Here is a 21,657-nt window from a genome sequence, read left to right as displayed (position 1 = left end):
AAACGCATAAAGCCATCTTTAATTTCCTTAAATTCAAAGTCTGACCCTGAAAGTGGAAGTGTCAAGGCTGACGTTATGGGTCACGGCGAACACATTTAAACCAAGCTGGGTGGGTCTACAAGTGAAATAAAGTATCTGCAAAAAGAATTTTCGACTACTAACATCTGCATAATAAATTACAGCGCATCTTTAATTCTGGAATGGAAAATTACTTTACAAGGATTATTTACGGACTACATCAAAAACATTTTCCAGATAAAAACTATACTTCAGGGGGAAAAAATGTACTTCAGAAAGTAACTTGCCTGAATCCAGACAGCAAATCAGTCTTCGGAGAGAGTACTTAAAATATTTCCACATTACCAAGCCCCCTTCAAAAGTACTGTGGTCGCTACCCGTCCTTTGAGCAGACGTCTGCTCGCCACAGTCCAATCAGGTTTAAAACAAGAGTATGTGTACAGAAAACAAGCTTAAAGTGGGGAAACACACACAAAGCAGGCCTCTATAATTCCTTCGGTTTCAGTTTTCACGATGCACCCCTGAGGCTACGCACGCTGATTCAACACGGCAGCACAGCTTCAACGAAGCACACTAAATACACACTGATTTCACTGTGTCCAGGCAGAAATGACCTGGCAAAATTCTCAACTTCTTTTCCGAAGCAGTGCACCCGCCCGGCGGCCAAGTCCCAAGAGCAGAAGTCTCGAGCATCCAGAACCGCGGGCTTTGTCCCCTCAGGGACTTGAGTCCCCGAGGTCGTGGCAGTAGCCGCGATCGTCCCCGCGCGGACTGGGCCCGGCCCTCTGGTTAACCCTGTCCGGGCCGGCCGCTCCCGCGGCGGCCCGAGCGCCTCCCGGTCCCGCAGGCCCCGCAGCACACCGCGCCCCGGACCGGCCGCCCCCGCCGCCCCTTCTTCGCTCCGGGTAGGCTGGCGGGGCCGCCAGGCCGCCGAGACAAAGAGGCCGGCAGTTCCCGGGGCGGCGGGCGCCGAGGCCCGGCCGGGCCGCGCCAGCCTGCCTCCCTTCCTCTGCCGCCAACCGCCCGCCTCCCGGCGCCCTCAGAGCCCCCGCCGCCCCGGCTCGACCCCATCCCCGCCCCGGGGCCGCCGGCCGGGATCCGGCCGGCTGTGAGGCCGCGGCGCGCCGGGGCCGAGGAGGGGGCGGCGGCCGCCACCATGTCTGCCCGCCCCTCCCAGAAGCGGGGTGCCCAGCGGACAAAGCGCGGCTGCGGCGCGGGCGGAGCGGGCGTCCAGGCCGACCCCGCCGACCCCCGCGGAATAAGCGGGGCCAGGAGCCCCGGAAACCCGGCGCCTTAATGCAATAAACAGGAAATCGCGGGGATGATCTGGGTTCCGGGGGAAGTGGAATTATTTTTTACCAGCGAAGAGATCAACTTCCACATCCGGTGGTAACAGGGCCCTACACAGACCCGCACTGACCTGGAAAAGCTTCGGGAGCGGCGACGGGGGAGCAGCAGGAGGTGGTGCGGGGACCCGAGGCGCCTCGTACCCGGCCGGGCTGACGCGGCCCCGCTACACACAAAGCGCTTCAGCTGCACAGGGCGCTATTTTCCGAAAATGCCGCGTCTGGTCGGCGCCCAAAATCCCCACCGAAAAGTCCCCCGTGCTGCGCGCGGAGGGACACATGGTGTGCGAGTGAGTCAAAGCTCCCAGCATCCCTCCCGGACCCGGCCCTTGTCAAGCCCTCGCCTGAGCCTTTCCGCCCCTGCCTTCGGTCGCAGATCGCTCCCCCACTCACTCCCTGACCCCATTCTAGCAGGAGGAAAGGGACGATAGATCTGATTTTTCTTTTTAACGGTCGAGAGGGAAATATGCCATTTGTGGAGCTTGAGCCACACAAAGAAAGCGGCGGAATGATCCGCTCTCGGCGACCGCAAGTCCCGGCTCGCCCGGCGCCTGCGCGGCACGGGGGTGGGAGCTGCGGCCGGCCATGTGCGCCGTGGAGGAGCCCGGCTGGTGGCCGAGTCTTCCCGCCTCTTTCTGCGGGGGCTGGCGGTTGGGATACTAAAGTGCGTGTTCCTACCTTCTTTTCTCTCTGACAAGACCGCCGAGACGGGGAATCCCCACTCCGAGGTTAACCAGAGTCGCCTAGCAGAGTCCTGGGAGACGGAAGAGCAGCCAGCAGGCTAGGATTTAACTTAAAGTGGCCCTAGATTCAACTAGCCAGATTGGGACAGGAGTAGCGGTTGAGGTACAAGAGGAGGAACGAAAGATGGTCCTTCTCCACTTCCATAAACTGAGCAGTCAGGTTCATGACGAAGACGTACTTATTTCTATAGCCTTTTTTTGTTTGTTTAACATACAGGTGGTGTCACAGGCGTCTCGTACTTAAGCGACCCTAAAATAATTGCTTGCTAATTTTCCTTGGATTACTGTCACCTCGGAGGTAGAGGTCTGTGTTTCCGTGGCTGGAATGTCACGATTCTTGTTGTGTTGTATTTTATTAAGAAAGTAGCAAAAGTTTATTTGGAGGTAGTAATTTACAAAGTAAAAGTCTTTGGAAGTTAATTTACTTGTGATGATTTGCTAAGAAATCCAACACACCGGTATGTTTTTAACAGATGAGCTTAAGAATGACTTTCCTACGTGGCTTTCCCAAGTTGCTAACGTGCAAATTTTGGCTTCCTATATTTAGGAGTTGGTAATATCTGAGACAGCGCCAAGAGTTCAATCTAGGAGAGTTTACAAGCTTAAATGAAATCCATATTACTTTTTGATTTTGTGATTACTTCAGATAAGTAATTTATCTCCAGTTATCCTTTTGTGATATTGACGTGGTAAAGGCTTGTAAGTCTTTAACTTATTAAGACATTTTGCCTAAAACAGAAGCAAAGTAAGTGGCATAGGAGCCATATTGTTTTCTTTTGATGTAATGTTTTCAAGGCTTCAGTTGATAAAAACTTGTCAAGTTTTTGATATCATATGCTTTAACAATGAGTTGATTGGAGTAAACGTTGAACTAATGATTGTCACGGAATCCTTGCCCTCCTTGATCTGCCATAGAGCGCAGACAAGTAAATAGGAAACATCAGTAGTAAATGAGGGTAAACTGCTGAATACTGCGAAATCCCATACAGGAGAAATCCTTTACTCACCTGGGAGGGAGGACTGGGGAAGCAATTAGCTTTCATAAGGAATTGGGGAAGAGTCTTCCAGGCAGAGGATGCAATGCATGCAAAGTTAGGAGACAAACTTTGAAGAGAGTGTTGAGTAAAGAAGATAATGCTGTTTTAGGAGTGCCTAGAGATGTTCTTGAAGACGTTTAATCGTGAAGACCTTGAGTGGTATGTGCAGAGATTAGCTTTTGAGAGCAAAGAGGAACCCGTTAAGTAAAAGTGTCATAGAAATGGATTTGCATGGTAGGCAGATCAGACTTATGCAAAACTCAGAGGCATGGAAAACAGTTTTTGGAAAAAACAGTAATATATGAGAGAGTAATGCCTTGGACGGAGATAGTGACAACTAGTGTAAAGAGTGTGGCCAAAGTAGTTATTGAGAGTTTGGTGATTTGGTTGAGCGGGTAAGGGAATGACAGAGGGAGATGTCAAAGATGACTCCCAGGTGTGTTGGGGGAGCAGTTGGAAAGATGGTCCTGTCTTCACTGAGATTAGAAACAGGGAAGAAGAGTAACACGTTATAAGGTTCTGTTTTGACCTGGTTGAATTTGAAGTGTTTGTGAGACAGCCAAGCAGATATGTCTGGCAGGCAATTAGATATTCATTGAAGTTGTTTCATGAGCACCCTTCTGTAACTGGCACTGTTGTAAATACTGGAATAGATTAAGCAGCAACAAAACCAACAAGGTTCCTGCTCCTGTTGCTAGTGCAAGGAACAGACCATAAATAAGTTTTACAAAAGGAAAGATAGTATCTTATAATATGCTCCATTAAGAAAATAAAAGGGTATTTGAATAAAGTGTTTCTGTAGGGGAGAGAACAGGCAAAATTTTGGAGGTTGATCAAGAAAAAGCTTCTTGGTTGATCAAGAGAAGGTATTCTCTGAGCTAAGACCTAAATGGGAATAAGGGCAGTATTTGAGACCAAAGGAAATAGCAGAGCAAAATCCTAAGGTGAGAAAGAGTTTGTTGTGCATAGCAAGGAGGTCAATGTAACAAGTTTAGAAAGCAAGAATGGTTGAAGTAGTCGGCTGCCTTGATAAGTTTAAGTGTGGTAGAAGGCATCAAAGGGTTTTAGGAAAGGAGTAACATGGTTGGTAGCAATAGAGAAAAGGTGGATAATTTGAAGATATATTTGGTGATTAGACCTGACCTGTATTGCTAATGAGTTGACATGAGTGAGGGAACGGGAAGAATCCAGAGTTATTCTTAGGTTTGGGCATGATTATCTAGGCTAGCGCTGTCCAATATATATAAAACAAACCACATATGTGAGTTTATAGTAGCCAGACACATTAAAAAAGAAACCATTGCAGTTAGTTTTAATTTAATTTTAATCCAGTATAGTCAAAATAGTATCATTTCATATGTGATCAATATTTAAAAATATTAAATGTTTTTAAATGTTGTGCAGTCTTTTTCTCATTACTAAATATGTGTTCAAAATCTGGTGTGTATTTTATATTTAAACATACCTCAATACTTGATTCCATAAAATTTACAGTTGAAAAAGTAGATTAACATGCCCAGTCATTCTGAACATACTTAAAAGTTTTGCAGTATTTGAATTATGTATCATTTGTTATTTAATTTTAAATTAAAGATTAAAATTATAATTCCTAAATTAGTCACATTTTAAGTGCTCAATAGCCACATGGCTAGTAGCTACTATATTGGACAGTGCAGTCTACTGGAAAATCAGAGTAAAAAAGTTGTGTGGAACCAGCCTGGAAGGCCTTGGATGCCATGTTAAAGGATAGGGATTTTATCTTAGATACAAGGGGAATAATAGACGGTTTTTGAGCTAGAGTGACTCAATGTTGTACTTAAGGCTAGAAAAAAACAGTAGGGGGCGCCTGTGTGGCTCAGTCAGTTAAGCGCCCAAAAGTTGGTTTTGGTTCAGGTGGTGATCTCAGGGTTTCCTGGGTTTAAGCCCCACATGAGGCTCTACAGTGCAGAGCCTACTTGGGATTTTCTCTCCCTCTCTCTCTCTGCCCCTCTCTGACTCGTGCTGTCTTGGTCTCTCTCAAAATAAATAAATAAACAAACTTTAAAAAAGAAAAAAAAAAGCAGTAGGTGTCTAGCTGGTGACTCAGGAACAAGAGCAACCCTTCAGTTCAGTCCCACTTTCCAGGCTCTAACCTCAGCCCTTCAGATTCAGAAGTCTGATTTTTGTCAGTGCTCCAGAGCAGTGCTACCAAAGTATGGTCCACAGGGTAATGCCAGTCTGCAAACCCTTTGCTATTGTTCCTAGACAAGGCATTTACACAAAGTGAATAAGAATTTGGAAACTTACAGTAATTGAAGACTAGTTTTATGTCTGTGGATCTGTATTGTTTTATATGTCTTTGTTTCAATAGCTTTTTCTAGTAATTCATATTTAATAGAGGTACCTATGATTTCACCAGAGAGAAATTTTTTTTTTGATGATGAGAGGTTTTGGGTTTGTTTTTTTCCCCCAGATATGCAAACTGTGTGTCCTCTATGCCATTAAGATCATCTTTTTTTCTCTTATGTTACTGTTAAATAATGCCTTTTTTTCTAGGTGTCAGTGAAAGCCAACTCCTTTCTTTTTATTTCATATCTTCACACTTCTGAATCACAGATTTAAGCGCACTGACCTGATCACATGTCACTTGGCCCTTGTCCACATAGTTATGCTCCCCCACTGTACTATTTGTTGTTTGCAGACCTCTTTGATTCATTGGGTTTTCAGAATGACTTCAACTGTTAGGCATTTTTCTATATGAACAGGGTGATAAGGAGACTCTCCTTCTGCACCATCTGCCTCCTGAACGTGCTCCAGGGCCATCACCATCAGCCTCTGCATCTCCTGGTTGACCAGGTTTAATATAAATTCACAAATTTGATTACCCATATTTTTTCCTCTTATGGTCCCTCAGTTTGTTGTGCAACAGTTACCTAATCTTCACTGCACCACAGATAATTTGTGAAGCCCTGCTCTAGAGGTACTGAGACAGAGTCACAAGAACCAAATTCCCAGATTACCTAAAACAAATGCTTTTTTTTTTTTTAACTTTATAGTGAGAACTATAGCAGCTAAGAAAGGAATGGACATCTATCTGCTCATTTTCTCCCTCCATAGAGAAATGTAAGGCTACAAAGAAATAACCCAAATTTATAATAGCTACCACTTACTAAATGTTACTGTTTGCCAGCCACTGTGCAAAATCGGTTATATATCTTGTGTCACGTTTAACCCTCACAACAACACTAAAAAAAATAGATATTATTAACCCCATTTTTCCAGTAAGGTAACAGAGGCCAAAATAGTCTAAATAACTTGCCTAAAGTCACAAAGCTGATAAATGTTAGGCAGGATTCCAATACAGGTCTCATTTCAAAACCATTGTTTCTAGCAAATTCCCTAGCACAAAATGATTCTGTTTTGTTTTAGCGATAGTACATGAAGTTGACTACATTACCTCCGAGAGAGTTCATTAGTGAATTTGGGCCAGAATAAAGGGAGTTGGTGGTATTCTAATGCCACCAGACAAATGCGTTCAACAGTAGAAAAGTGTCTGCTCCTATTTAGAATTTATAGTTTTCCACAAATCAATAAAAGACAGCCCAGGGCACCTGGATGGCTCCATCAATTAAGCGTCCAACTCTTGATTTTGGCTCAGGTCAGAATCTCATGGTTTGTGAGATTGAGGCCTGCATCAGGTTCTACACTGACAGCATGGAGCCTGCTTGAGATTCTCTCCCTTTGCCCCTCTCCCCTGCTTGTGCTCACTCTCTCTCAAAATTAATAAAAAAAAAAAAAAAAAAAGAAAGACAACCCAATAGTAAAGGGGGTAAAAGACTTGAACAATTTACCAAAGAGGGTATCTAAATGGCCAATAAACATGTAAAGGCACCCAACTTTTACAATCAGGGAAATGCAAATTAAAACCACAATGAAATACTGCTGCACATTCACAATAATGGCTACAATAGACACTACAGTAAATGCCAAATGTGGCCAAGAATTGGAACAACTGAAACTGTACATTGCTAGTTGGAATGTATATTGATATAGCCACTTTGGAAAGTTCAAAAACCAGACAAAACCAAACTAGATTTAAGGATTTATGTTTAGGTAGTAAAAACTATAAAAAGAAAGGAAATAGTATGCTTTGGGTAAGGCAGTAATATTTGGGAGGAGGGCACAAGGGAGCTTCTGGGGTGCTGGCAACATTTGGTTTCTTGACCTAAGTGCTGGTTACGTGGGTATTCACTTTGTGATTCATTGTGCTGTAGGTTCGGGGGTTGGTGACTTCTCAATATGTGTATTTTATATATATATATATATATATATATATATATATATATGTCATGGTTTTAAAAAATTTGTTGGGAGGAGTGCTTGGGTGGTTCAGTCGGTTGAACGTCTGACTTCAGCTCAGATCATGATCTAACAGTTAGTGAGTTCGAGTCCCACATCGGGCTCTGTGCTGACCGTGCAGAGCCTAGAGCCTGCTTTAGATGTGTCCCCCTTTCTGTCTCTCTGCCCCTCCCCTGCTCACACTCCCTCTCTGTCTCTCAAAAATAAACATTAAAAAAAAATTTTTTTTTAATTTTGTTGGAATTAACAAGTAGGGAAAAAAACTTTTGTGGGCAATTCTGAGATACACATTACCAACTATCACTTCACTGACTGAGCCAGTCTTTTCATCTGTACATTATAAACGTGAAAGATAAGTTAGGCCTGAATTATGGGAGAGGCAGTGGTTTAAAAAAAAAACAAAAACAGAGAGACGGATGCAAAAACTACCGCAGAACTTGAGGCAATATGGGAAGGTGAAAGACCATGGCAGTTGGAGTGAGGAGCCCCAAGTTCAAGTCTTAACTGGTTTCTAACCTAGACTCTAACCACTCTAGGCATGTGACCTGGGCGTATCTCCTAACTTCGGGTTTTGTACTCTGAAAACAAATTCAGTATTGCAGAAAATTAGAAGTTATTCACATCAAGGTAGTAATTGAAGCTATGGGAGTGAATGAGATCATTTGGAGACAATATAGAAAAAAGAGAAGTAAAGAGAGGAAATCAGCATTTAACCTGCATACCGTTTGCTCTACGTGTGTTATCATTTATTCCTCTCAGATTCCAAGGTAGCCAATTTGTCCTTATTTGGTAGATTGACTATGGACTCACAGCAAAAATAAGTAGCATTGAGAACCAGTTTGACTCCAGTTTATATGGTGCACTATACAATTCCTGGATAGCTAAGTGTTTTAGGAAGCCCATGGGGTGAATTTGAGTCAAGGAAAGTTAGGCCCTGAGAAAAGACATTTGGATTTTTGTGATTTGTGACCTGAAACCTATGTAACAGCACCTGCACTTGTTTGTTGTGCTTCAATGAGCGTGGATAATCCAGACAATCATTTGTGCCCCAGATCTCTGGCAATAAGAAAAAATGTCTAGGGTACCTTTGTGGCTCAGTCAGTTAAGCATCTGACTTCAGCTCAGGTCATGATCTCATGGTTCATGAGTTCGAGTCCCACATGAGGTGAACAAGAATACTGCTTAGGGTGAGCCCCATTTCTCTTTCTTCCTCTCTCTCTGCCCTCTCTCACTTGCACCCTCTCTCTAAAAGAGAAATAATATATCTAAAAATTAGTATAATGAAAACAAAGCCAATTATTAAGACCTAGCAAAACACTCTTTCCAGCCAAGTGCTTGAACAAGAAACAATAATAACTCACTATATGATATGACGTTTGCTGCTTTGTTCACATACTACCTAGAACCATGAGTATCGCTTGTGGTATGGGTAATTCACATTGGGAAACATTGGGATGTTATTTAATAGTGTTCACTGGTATTGTGCATTTTGGTCACCTGAAATTCTTAGGGAAAAGATCAAGATGGCTTTGTAAGCCAAGGTCACTAAAACTTGGAATGAAAGATAATTAAGACTGGTGGTGAACACATGTCTTTTGGAAAGCAGCAGTATCTGCTCAAAATTGAGTAATCTATAATCAATAAGGAAGGCTTTCCCCTACTAGGTTTACTCTTAGGGTAGCATTTTAACATTAGAGAAAAGTAAGAGAAAGATGTTCTACCACAATACAATTACTGGTTTCTCCCTGCACGTTTTTAGATTTACAGAAGAATAATGTGCATTTTTGGCAGACTACTGAAGAATTTTAAATTGATTGCAGAAGCATGAGGTCTTCTGTCTTTATCTAACCCGTTTCTGAGTTGTAGACAAGACCTCCAGTAAGTAAGTGACATCCTTTGGTAAAATCAATGATCTCAGCATTCCCCAGAAGCACCAAGAACTTTGATTTCCAGGAACAGGTTAGGAGCAGCCACTTCACTCAACCTTATATTTTATATATTTTACATTTGGGAAACCTTATTTTCTCACTATATTTTAAGGCAGTGGGCATTTAATAATTGTTGGTTATGGTTTCAAATGATTTTAAAAATTATTTGAATCCATCCACTGGTGCAGAATACTTTTTAAACATCTTCACTGTCTTTCATTCATACAGTTCCCACCCTCAGAATAACCTCTGCTCTTACTTTTTTTATTTTTCCAGAATTTCTTCATGCCTATACATGTAAGAAAGAATATTATTCCCAATTTTTATATAAAAGGGAGGCTGCCATATATATTTTTCTACACTTTGCACTTAAGACATCTGACTTTTTCATATGAATGCATAAGATACATATTTTTCTTACCTCTGCAGATTATTTAACCAGTCATCATCCAATTGAGAGACATAGAGTTTCTAAATTGTTATATTCTAATTAATGCTTGGACGAATATCTTTGTACACATACCTTCTTGTATATTTAAGTACATCTCATCTCCGTTCTCAGAGGAATTGCTCTGCAAAAGGGCATGTATGTATTTTTAATTTTGATAGGTTCAGCCATGTTGTCCTCCATGTACCGGATGTTTCTCCACAGCATTGTCAATAGATTAGAGTGGGAGCAAAGTTTTGGATTTTTCCCTGCCAACTTTTGAAGGACAGATTATTTCAAGTCCTGCCTAATATTTTCAGGATCAACAACAAAATCATTTGGTTAAATTGAGAGAAATGGGGTTTGATTTTCAGAATTTCTTTAGGATACAGAAATTCTTTGCTGCAGCTCCTGCAGCTACACCCACAGCTAGTAAAAACATGGTTGCTTATGCAGTCATAGCAGCCAGCAAACCTGGAGAAGGGCCAAGGATGACTACAAGCAGCCCCATCTACACTTTTTTTTTTTTTTTTGGCAAATTTGCAAGCTTAGCAGGATTTAAAAAGATCCTTCAGCTTTTGTTTGAATTACAGAGAACCTAGGAAGAGAGGAAAAATTGTTCATTTCATGAAAAAATTCCCCTGATAGGAGATAAAAAAGGACTTTTACTTAATTTTGCCTTGGTACTGAGGTGGCACATGGAGAGAGAAAGTAGGGATATTAGGCTCTGGGTTCCACCTGCACTGGGGATTATATTAGGGCAGAAAGAAAAATTTCCAGGAATGATGATCTCAGTTTCTTAGAGCCAGAATAATTTAGGGAGAGAAAAGGAGTTAGATGTGGCATTCTAGCTTACTGACTTAAATTTGGTAGTCATTTTATAAATGTGTAGGTGTGTTATGGACTGAATGTGTCCCCCCAAAATCCATGACCTCTAACCCCTAATGTGATAGTATTTGGAGATTATGCCTTTGGGAGGTAATTAGGGTTCAGTTCGATCCTGAGAGTGGAGTTCTCATGATGGGATTAGTAGTAACCTTATAAGAAGAGGAAGAAGAGCAAGAGAGATCTCTCAGCTTGGGCAAGAGGAAAGGCCATGTGAGGACACAATGAGGAAGCCATCTGCAAGCCAGGAAGAGAACTCTCACCAAATTAGCCAGCACCTTGATCTTGGACTTCTAGAACTGTGAGGAACAAATTTCTGCTGTTTAAACCACCCAGCCTAGAGTACTTTGTTATGGCAGCTCGACTTGAGTAAGACCATGTATTTCTGGTTTTCCACAGATTCATAAAGGTCCATTAAAACAAGTTGTCATAACTATTAATAGTGTCTTTCTTCACATTAACTACAACCAACGTATTGTTTGTGTTTCCTGCACAATTTGGAAATGATTACATCTTCACGCATGGCAAGTGACTATTGGGAGGTCTTTCAATTTAATACCCCTAAATTTTAATTTGCATCTCAGGAATGGCTTGGAATTTGGAGTCTTTCTCTTTCTTGAATTGAGCTATAGGAGTGCATGGGTGGTTGGTTAAGCCTGAGACTCCTGATTTCTACTCAGGTCATGATCTTAGTTGTGAGATCAAGCCCCACATCAGGCTCCATGCTGAGCGTGGAGCCTGCTTAGGATTCTCTCTGCCTCTCCTGTGCTCCCACTCTCTTTCTCTCAAAATAAATAAACATAAAAAAAAAGAGGTATATAAATGCAGTTATAAATTCATTAACTAAATGGGCTATGTGTGTTGCACACTGGTGATTGGATATTTGATGGTACCAAGGAATCATACTACTTTTGTTGAGTTACAATGTTTTGTTATGATTAAGTTTTTTAAACAATCTCTTTTTAAAAAGTTTTTATGTTAATTTTTGGGAGAGTGTGAGCAGGGGAGGGGCAGAGAGAGATTGGGACTGAAATCTGAAGCAGGCTCTGTGCTGACAGCAGAGAGCTCTATGCGGGGCTTGAACTCGTGAAGCCAAAAGTCAGACACAACTGACTGAGCCACCCAGGTGCCCCTAAACAAGAATCTTTTAGAGAGCTGTTGAAATTGAAGAGGAAATGATATTTTATCTAGGATTTGTTTCAAAATAATATGGAGTGGCAACAGGGTATAAATTTTTGGCAATATCAAGGAAACAGGATGATAATTAAGAAGCTGAATAATGGATATGTGAGGGTTCTTTATATATTTTTTTCTTTATATGTTCTATACTAAAAAGATTAAAATAATTTTTGATTGTGTATAACTAGTGACTACAATTATGCTTTCATTTTCTTACCTTCTATTCTGGGTGATTCTGATAACTGCTGAAATTAACATACAAAGAATTTTCAACTTAAATGTCTTACCAAGAGTACAAATGAAAATGCTGGGCATTAGTACACATTGAACTAAATTTACCATGCATTTATTTAGCAACTATTAAATGTATTCAAGTACATTTTCTCATTTAATCTCTGCAAAAGTAGGTGCTATCCCCATTTTACAAAGGAGAAAATACAGACTCTAGATAAGTGATACACAGATAGAAAATAGAATTCAGATTTTTTCCCCCAGTTGGTCTGCCTCCCAAGATCCATGTTTTATTTCTACTATGCCATAATGCTTTTCAGACATGACCGACTACCCTTTCTTCCATGCTGTTTTTTCTTTCAGGAGTGAAAGCCTGGCACAACAGGTAAACAAACTCACGTGTGAAAATGTGAAAGATTTTGGAGGTCTCGTTGTCCTCTCCTTTCCTGTTAAGTCAACTACGGTCCCAAGACAAGAGTTAAAGGTGTACTATACCTTAAGGAAACCATGAAAACTGAATTGATAAAATTCTAGACCTAACTCACCAAGCTTTGGTTCTCCAAGAATTCTTTTGACCATTATTACGTGTATTTGTGTTGGTTACTGTTCAAGATACGGAACTGGTCCTCTCATCTTACTTTCAGAACATAAATTAAGAGCTCAACCTTGATGGCTTTATGCTAACCTTGAGGACATTACACTAAGTAAAATAACTCAGAAAAAAGCAAATACTGTATGACCTCACATATATCAAATCTAAAAAAAAACAACCTCAGGAGCGGTTGGATGGCTCAGTCAATAGAGCATGTGACTCTTGATCTTAGGGTCGTGAATTTGAGCCCCACATTGGGTGTGGAGCCTACTTAAAAGAAGAAAAGGGGGCGCCTGGGTGGCGCAGTCGGTTAAGCGTCCGACTTCAGCCAGGTCATGATCTCGCGGTCCGTGAGTTCAAGCCCCGCGTCGGGCTCTGGGCTGATGGCTCAGAGCCTGGAGCCTGTTTCCGATTCTGTGTCTCCCTCTCTCTCTGCCCCTCCCCCGTTCATGCTCTGTCTCTCTCTGTCCCAAAAATAAATAAACGTTGAAAAAAAAAATTAAAAAAAAAAAAAGAAGAAAAGATTTTTTTTTTTCATCAACCATATAGAAACAGATTTATGGTTGCCAGGGTTGGGGTGGGGAGAAGGCAGGGGAATGGGGGAAGGTTGTCAAAAGGCACAAACTTCTAGTTATAAGATGAACAAGTTCTGGTGATCTAATGTACAGCATAGTGACTGTAACTACTGTATTCTTAAAAGTTACTAAAAGAGTAGATCTTAAAAGTTCTCACCACAGAAAAAATGTAGGATGATGGATGTGTTTGTTAACTGTCCTTATTGTAATCATTTCTCAGTATGTATGTATATCAAACCATATTGTACACCTTAAACTTACACAATCTTATATGGCAGTTATATCTCAGAAGAGTGGAGGTGTGGGGTGGGGCTTAATCCTGACACACTTAACTGTGTCCTTCCTCCTGCAGCCCACTCTACTCTGTCGACTACATCCCCTCAATTAAAAGCCATACCAGTGCAGCTCAGGAAATGGAGTAAGTGCAAAGTAGAAACATCGCCCAGCTAACACTGAGCAGCCAGTCCTTTCTTTCTCTTCCCAAAGACCTGCCACGTTTGCAATATAAGGAGGCTTGGGACTTCTCCCTACTCCTAAACTGGTCATAACAATGGAACTTTAAAAATGCTTATGTATAGTGTGGCAGAGCTTCACAAATCTCCACCCAGATTTTATAAGCACTATTGGCTAAAGCAAGACTTGAATCCAAGAAAAGGATCTATTCATTGAGGCCTTACATGGGATTGGGTATTTTTATTCCTCCTCACCCATCTCTCCCTCCAAATAAGAAGCACCATACTTTGGTAAGTCTAGACTCAACTATGCTTAAAACAATTCCTCACTGACTAGACTGCAGAGTGGGTCATATGGGATAGACTTGAAGCTCCTTGGTACACTTGCCTTGCCCCTGGATTCCTGCATCTCCAGGCCAAGGAAAGATAAAATGAAGAGTTAATAACAGCACAAACTCCACACTTTTATCTGGAGATATTCTTTGGTGAAGCAAAAAAGGAATTATTAGTGAAGTTATATCACATTTGATTATATATTAAAACAAGTTTAATACTTGATCCCAAAGAGAAAAAAAAAACCCCAGGAAATGAGAAATAGCTTTAAGTTTGAGCAAGAGAATACCTACAGGGTACTTAAGGGCATAAACTTCAAAATGCTTCTGGTATGGCTTCTGCCCTTTGAGAAGGCTTTCATTAAGATGGAAAGCTGAAAGTTGCCTTTTCCCCTTTGCTAACCCAACTCTCCTTGGCAGTAGGCAACAATACGTGGGGTAATATATTATTTACTAAAATGGTGAAACCCAAAGTTTTGGGTTAAATTTAGATTTTTGTGCTAAAAACTGGTTTGTCCTTTTGCCAACTGCATGCACTTTGCTTGCATACAGGACCTATAAGAAGGAACTTGAGTATCCCACTTCCCTTTAAGCTCTTCAGATGAAATTGTTTTGCTTTCCTCTCCCCAACTTCTTTATCTTTACCAAGGCACCACTTTTCTCCAATAGTCCAGGATCAAAACAGTCTTCATTTTTCTTTAGTTTTCCTTTCATAATTATAAACCTAATGCTGCAATTCAGCTGGACTTGGAGGAGAATAAGAAAAATATAGAGCCAAAGAACTGCAGTGAGAGCACAAAGATTATAGGATATAGTGAGCCAGGTGAGGGTGGCAAGGTGTTCTCTTGAGCTCAGAAGGAATGAGCTGGAGGTCAAGGTAAAACAAGTCAAATTTGTTGGTGTTGTTGACAGCAATAGTGAACTTCTTGGTGGTCCTGCCATTCCTGGACCCAAGCAGTCCATGGCATCCACAATATTCATTCCCCCTCCCACTTAGCCAAAGACCACATTTGCCATCCAACCACTCGGTCTCGGCAGCATACATGAAAATCTGGGCACTGTTTTTGTTGGGACCAGCATTTACCATGGACAAGATGCAAGGATCCATATGCTTCAGGATGAAACATCAAATTTCTCCCAGGTGAACTTGCCACCAGGGCCACTATGGTGTATGAAGTCACCACCCTGGCACATAGGCCCCAGGATAGTTCTATGAAATCAGGAAACTTTATAACCAAATCCTTTGTCTTCAGTGCTCAGAGCATGAAAGTTTTATGCTGTCTTTGAAACTTTGTCTGCAAACAACTCAATGGAGAGCTGGCCCAAGGGCTCACCATAGACAGCAATGTCAAAGAACACAGTGAAATTGACTGTGTCTGGGCTGCATTGGCATCTGCAAAGCCATACTTTAATTCTTCAGTTGAACTTGCTTGTCCTCCCTGGTAAGAAATCTCCTTTGTATTTATACATTTATCTCCACAGCAAGGACTTCACCCTAAGTAAGCCTTTGTCACTTTTCTTTCAGATTACTGAGTCTTGCTGCCCTCTGAATTTAACTTTTCCTTTCCATTCCCAGACTATTCTGTCTCACTGCCGCTGCAATTGTCCTCAAATACTGCTTTCATCTTGATACTCCTCTGAGCATTACCCTACAGAGTATCTGGTGGACCTCTAGGCTCATCCTTGATCTGGCCCCATCCAGCCCTAGGTTTGGGCAGCTCTGCAGTCAAGTATGATAGAATGTGAAAAATCCGTAGCATTGTTCCTGACACATAGCAGGCACTGTTAGCTTCTTTTCCCTCCTCTTACCAAGTTAGTCTCTTTACTGCCCCCAAACTACCAATAATCGTATGTGCCTCATAGATTATTCTCCCTCCAAAAAAATGTATTCACTCTAATTTTCTGCCTCTCCAAATCTAGCAAACATGAACAAATTCAAATTCTACCTTCAAATTTTAACACTATCTTTTAGGTCACAAGAGTAGTAACAAATAGAAACCATGCTTTGTTCTTGGCTAAGAAATTCAACATCATAAAAATATTGTTTCTATATTTAACATGTCAAAATACTAATAAGGGTTATTGAGGAGCAAAGGAAATGAGAGAAGGGGAGCCATCCAAGCTGATTATAAAGCTCATATGGGAAAAAATATACATGCAAAAATAGCGAGAAAACCCTGACAAAGAAGAGTGGTAAGGAGACTGACATATGCTAGATATTAGTGCCTCAATAAGGGTGCTAATCTGCCCTCATAACCTAAACACCTCTCAGAGGACCCTCCTCCAAATGCCTATAATTTGGGGATTAGGTTTCAACATGAATTTTGGGGAAATACATTCAGTGTATAGTCCATCTACAGGGGAAAAAATAATCTATAAGTACTGATAAGGAAACATCTCCAGCTTAATATATCATTAAGTTTAAAAAGGAAAGTGCTGAAAGTGTGTATAGTGTGCTGCCTTTTAATAAAGGGAGAAGATATAAATATGTGTTTGTATTTTGAAAACCATCAAAGATCCCTGAGATTATAATAAAAGTGGTTACCCATAAAGGTTAGCCCATTGGACGGTGATGGGAGCAGAACTTTTCAATGTACCGATTGATAATTGTGGTGGTGTTTTGTTTTTTTGTTTTTTTTTTTTTACCACATGAATTAAATGTATGTCCTTTAAAAAGGAGGGAGTCCCCCATCTAGAAATCGAAACATAAAAATTAAGAGTTGGAAAAGCCTTCAGAGATCACTGAAAGTTTCCTCATTGTAAAAGTGAGAAAAGGAAGGAATACAAGGGGGAAATGTTCAATACAGGGTGACATAGCTAGTTTCTGAAAGAACGAGAATACAGGTCTCTTGATCAACACTTTTCCTTCTCTCTCTGTTTCTTTCTCTTCAGTCTCTTGATAGGTGCTGTCTGCCCTAGCCCTTGCTAATCTCCCTTTTTCCTAACTCACAGACGTCTTAGCTTGTTTGCTGATTATTTCATGTCTTAATTTCTTCTCATAAATGTTTACATCTTCAAAGTATATCTTTGTATTTTTGATAGCACTTCACACAGTGGCTCATAACTGCTTTGTTCATTTGTTCAATAATGTATTGAATGCTCACTAAATGACTGGCCCATTGGTAGGTTTCATGAATGCATAACTGTCAATTGGAATACTGGAAAAGGAAGTAGAAGTTTTAATCCTTGTTCTAAGCATTGAACATAAAAGCAATAAGGCCTCTAATTCAGTCACCTAAAGCCATATTTAAGTTTACTTTGTTAATTATTTTTCTTTGAGTAGGGCCTAAGCAGGGGGCAACATATATCCTGCTGCTCATACATAGGTGCTAGGTGGACAAGACTACTGATCATCAATCCCAGTTTTAGGTAAACAGAGAAACTTTGGCCTGCCTGCTCTTAATAACCCATAGATTACCCTTCTAGGCCACTTATGGGATCACTATAGGTTTTCAGAAACCTTCTAGAAAAGACTCCCCAGCACTCTGTCTCCTATTTCTATCAACTGACTGCCCCATGCCAGTGTCTCGAAGGCAGGAACCATTTGTTCCTTTGTATTCCTAGCACCTGTTACAGTACCCAGCACATTTAATGTAACTGAACTGAACCGAACGTGTAGGGCCATGCACATGCTATACTTAAGATCCAAATGTGTCCTCTCCAATGTGTTTCCCACTAGAGTGAGTTTCGCCTGATTTCGAATCTTCTAATGTTTCTGATTCCCAGTTATAAATCCTGTAGCCTCTATTTCCTTACTGCACAACCATAACTACCATGTGACCTCTATCCCTTCTGGGAATGTTTCTGTTCCCTAATCCTAAACCTAGTGGGAAGCAGTTATTTCCCTGGTTCTCCAGATAAAATTTGACAAGTTTATTTGTGTTCCTCAGGATTTCCTCAATACAAGGTTTGATATAACCCTGACCTTTGATTCTGGCAGATTGTACTCCCCCTTGGTTCAAGGGTTTCTCCAGTTGTTTCTCCAGAAACCTGAGTATATGGCATGAGGAGGAGGAAAAGAGCTTACACTTGAGTGTCTCACATGCCTGCTAAAGCACTTTGAGTCTTGTTTTCCTTATTTATAAATTTAGAATAATAGTGCTCATCTCATAATGTCATTATAGTAATTTGGAGATAAGTATGTGAAAATCCCTGGCATATAGTTACTGTTCTAGACACATCCCCCTTCTTCTCCACGAAGTGGTTTACGAATTAATGAAAAATCAAATGAATGGTTCCTGCAAGCAGCAATACTTACCTTATTCATAGAAACCTGAACTACCTGTTCCTGAAGACAGGGGTAAATCCCGTCTCAATAGCTTGCGTTGGCCTGTCTCTAACATTGTGCTCTTCAGGTGTGTCACAGTACGTCCTGATCAAAAGCCAAGTCTCGTTGTGCCAATGATGTAGGTAAGTAATGGTTCCTCTTACTAGACTCCATGAGGCCCTTGATATGATAAGGCAGAATCTCTGGCCTTTCAGTGATAACCATCTATCAGAGAATATAAACTATCTACATAGATAACAATTACACATGGTAGAAAGTGATGCTATGACATAAGAGATGTATATAGAAAATGCTATGTCAGTTTAATAAGCAAAAATTACAGCTACAGATCAAAAATGGTTTCAGGGGCGCCTGGGTGGCTCATTTGGTTAAGAGTCCAACTCTTGATTTAGGCTCAGGTCATGATCCCACGGTTCATGGGTTCAAGCCCTGCATCAGGCTCTGTGCTATCAGCAATTCTATCTCTCTGCCCTTTCCCTGCTCATGCTCTCTCTTTCTCTCTCTCAATCAAAATAAATGAACTTTTAAAAAAGTGTTTTCAGTCAATAGAGATTTATCATAGATGTCTCTGTGCAGGGTATTAGACTAGACACTGAGGATGTAAAAATTAAGATTATATTTGCTTTTGAGACTCAGTAGTTTAATGAGAAAATAATTGCAGTACTATGTAGTAGGGACTTTTGTTTTTATAATTGTATGTTCAATGTGCTTTGGAAACAGAGATCAAGAGTGATTAACTTAGTTTTACAGATAGTATAAGGAAGAAATTATGTTTGAGCTGTGTCTTGAAGTATAAAGAGGAGTTTACCAGATAGAGAAGATGGGAAAGGATATTCATTAGGAGTTGGCTTTTCACCTTGAAAAAGTGGGAAGAATTTCAACATTCAGAAGTGAGGGGAATCTAGAATTACATCAACAAAGTTAGCAAAATAGAAGACATGAAGTGAAATTGTTCTTACTGTAGTGTGGATGAAGAAGAATTAATGAATTTGATGCAGTTTGTGGTGGGATTTAATACAATGGGAAAAACTATTAAAGATCTTTAAATTAGGACACGAGGGGCGCCTGGGTGGCGCAGTCGGTTAAGCGTCCGACTTCAGCCAGGTCACGATCTCGCGGTCCGTGAGTTCGAGCCCCGCGTCGGGCTCTGGGCTGATGGCTCAGAGCCTGGAGCATGTTTCCGATTCTGTGTCTCCCTCTCTCTCTCTGCCCCTCCCCCGTTCATGCTCTGTCTCTCTCTGTCCCAAAAAATAAATAAACGTTGAAAAAAATAAAATAAAATAAATTAGGACACGATATGGTTAGAACCTTAAGAAGACTAATTCCAGTTTTGTACAGGATAGGTTGGATAAGGGCACATTAGGAACAAAGAGGGCAGTCAGACCATTAAAATAGCTAGGTGAGAGGGAAGGAGACCACGCAGAAGATGGCAAGAGGAATGGAAGGGAGAGGTCAAATGGGAGAAATGTTACAGACATGGGTGTAAGTTATTGGCAGCCTGAGTGTCTGAGAGCATGGTGTACTATTAACAGAAATAAACATAAAAGATAAGGCTTGGGGGAAGTGAAAAAATTCAGCTTGGACACACTAATTTTGAGAATCTGCAAGAGAGCAGTTTCCGCCGATTGGTAGAAACAGTAGGCAAAGTGGTACAAGTTGTTAAGGAGAAATGGGAAGTGAGAAAATAGGGGCAGCAAATGTGACTACTTTTTTTGTGAAGTTTGGCAATGAAGGAGAAGCCTGAATGAGGAAAGGTTTGCAGTTTCCAGTGTATGATGGACTGAGGAGACTGAGATTGTAGAGTGAAAGGGAAAACAAAAGAGCAGACCAGAAACTGAAGGAGAAAGAGGAGGGCATAAATGAGGGAGCAAGGTCATGGTATTAGAGGTATTAGTGGAGGGAAAGATATGAAATACCTCTGTGACAAGAATTTCCAGGCATAAGAGATAATGAATCTCAGATTCTACTTCAGATGATCTCAAGAGTTTATTTTCCTGGGTGGAAAAATCTCACACTGTTTTATTTTTTTTTCCAGTCCCTTTGCAATTAAACTAATTTCTGACTAGCTTGCAGCATGGCCTAGTTAGTAAGAGACACTTTGCTGAAGTAGAGTGGGAGTTGTGTAATTGCTTTCCCTAGTATTCTTACTGCAGAGAGCTGCTTGTTCAACTACTTCAGATTTTATATCACAATACTCTGTGACTGGTTCTTCAAAAATAGCTCTTCAGTTTGGATAGATGTTGATTTTCACAACTTTCCCAACTCAGGAATTTTAAAATTCCAGAGTTGGGGTGCTTGAGTGGCTCAGGTAGTTAACATGATTTTTGGCTCAGGTCACAATCGTATGGTTTGTGGGATCCAGCCCCGCATTGGGCTCTGCACTGTGAGCACAGAGCCTGCTTGGGATTCTTTCTCTCCCTGTCCCTCTGCTCCTCCCCCACTCACATGCATGTGCTCTCTGTCAAAATAAAATAAACATTAAAAAGAATAAATAAATAAATAAATAAATAAATAAATAAATAAATAAATAATCAGGAGTGAAACAATAAAGCCTCTAGAAGAAAATATATGAGAATAACTTCTTGACCAAAGATTTCTTAAATAGGACATAAAAAATACTAACCATAAAGAGGGGTGGGGAATGTGATAGATTGGGACTATTAAACAATTATAAATTTTTCATCAAAAGACACCAATAAGTCAAAAAACAGCTGAGACAGAGGGAAAGATATTCTAAATATGTAAATAAAAAAGACTCGTAGCCAAATTACATTAAAAAATGCCTACAATAAGAAAAAGATAGCCCCATCATAAAATGGGCACAGAATTTAAATAGGCATTTCCTAAAAGAGACTATACTATCCAAAGGACCAATAAACATCTTGAAAGGTACTCAACTTCTTTAGTCACCAAAGAAATGTATATTAAAACCACAACAAGATATTTTAGTCATCAAAATGGCTAAAATGGAAAGAACAGAAAATATCAAGTGTTTGCAATATTTGGAGCAAATAAAACTCTCATACATGGCTGGTGAAATTATAAACTGCTACAACCACCTTGGAAAATTGGTTGTATCTACTAAAGCTGAACAAATGCATACTCTGTTACCCAACAATTCCAATTCTAGGTATATACCCAGCAGAAACTATTGGATTCTATCCAAATGTTCTACAGTAGAATAGACAAATAATTGTAGTAAATTGTTATATTGTTGTATTACTCTACAATGAGAATTAACGAACCACAACTACACACAACAGTATGGACGAATTACACAACATGA

The 21,657-nt window shown here is 40.7% G+C and overlaps 1 protein-coding gene across 5 annotated transcripts in view; it reads right to left on the bottom strand.

The window, feature by feature from the left end:
- The window catches only part of GABPB1 (GA binding protein transcription factor subunit beta 1), a 70,663-nt gene extending 68,845 nt beyond the window's left edge, over positions 1-1,818 (bottom strand). For 2 of the 5 annotated variants that reach the window (XM_030318209.1, XM_030318211.1), the window contains exon 1: positions 1,439-1,816. The gene's annotated coding sequence lies outside the window, so the exon portion shown is untranslated. Of the gene's footprint in view, positions 1-1,438 lie in introns of all 5 variants that reach the window. The other 3 variants (XM_030318207.1, XM_030318210.1, XM_030318212.1) reach the window with 2 other exon arrangements.
- Between the last annotated feature and the right edge of the window lie 19,839 nt (positions 1,819-21,657).

Source organism: Lynx canadensis, chromosome B3 (assembly GCF_007474595.2).
Source record: "Lynx canadensis isolate LIC74 chromosome B3, mLynCan4.pri.v2, whole genome shotgun sequence".
Classification (NCBI taxonomy): Eukaryota; Metazoa; Chordata; class Mammalia; order Carnivora; family Felidae; genus Lynx; species Lynx canadensis.
Note: the sequence above shows the minus strand (reverse complement) of the source record. Positions and strands in the feature narration are given on the sequence as shown.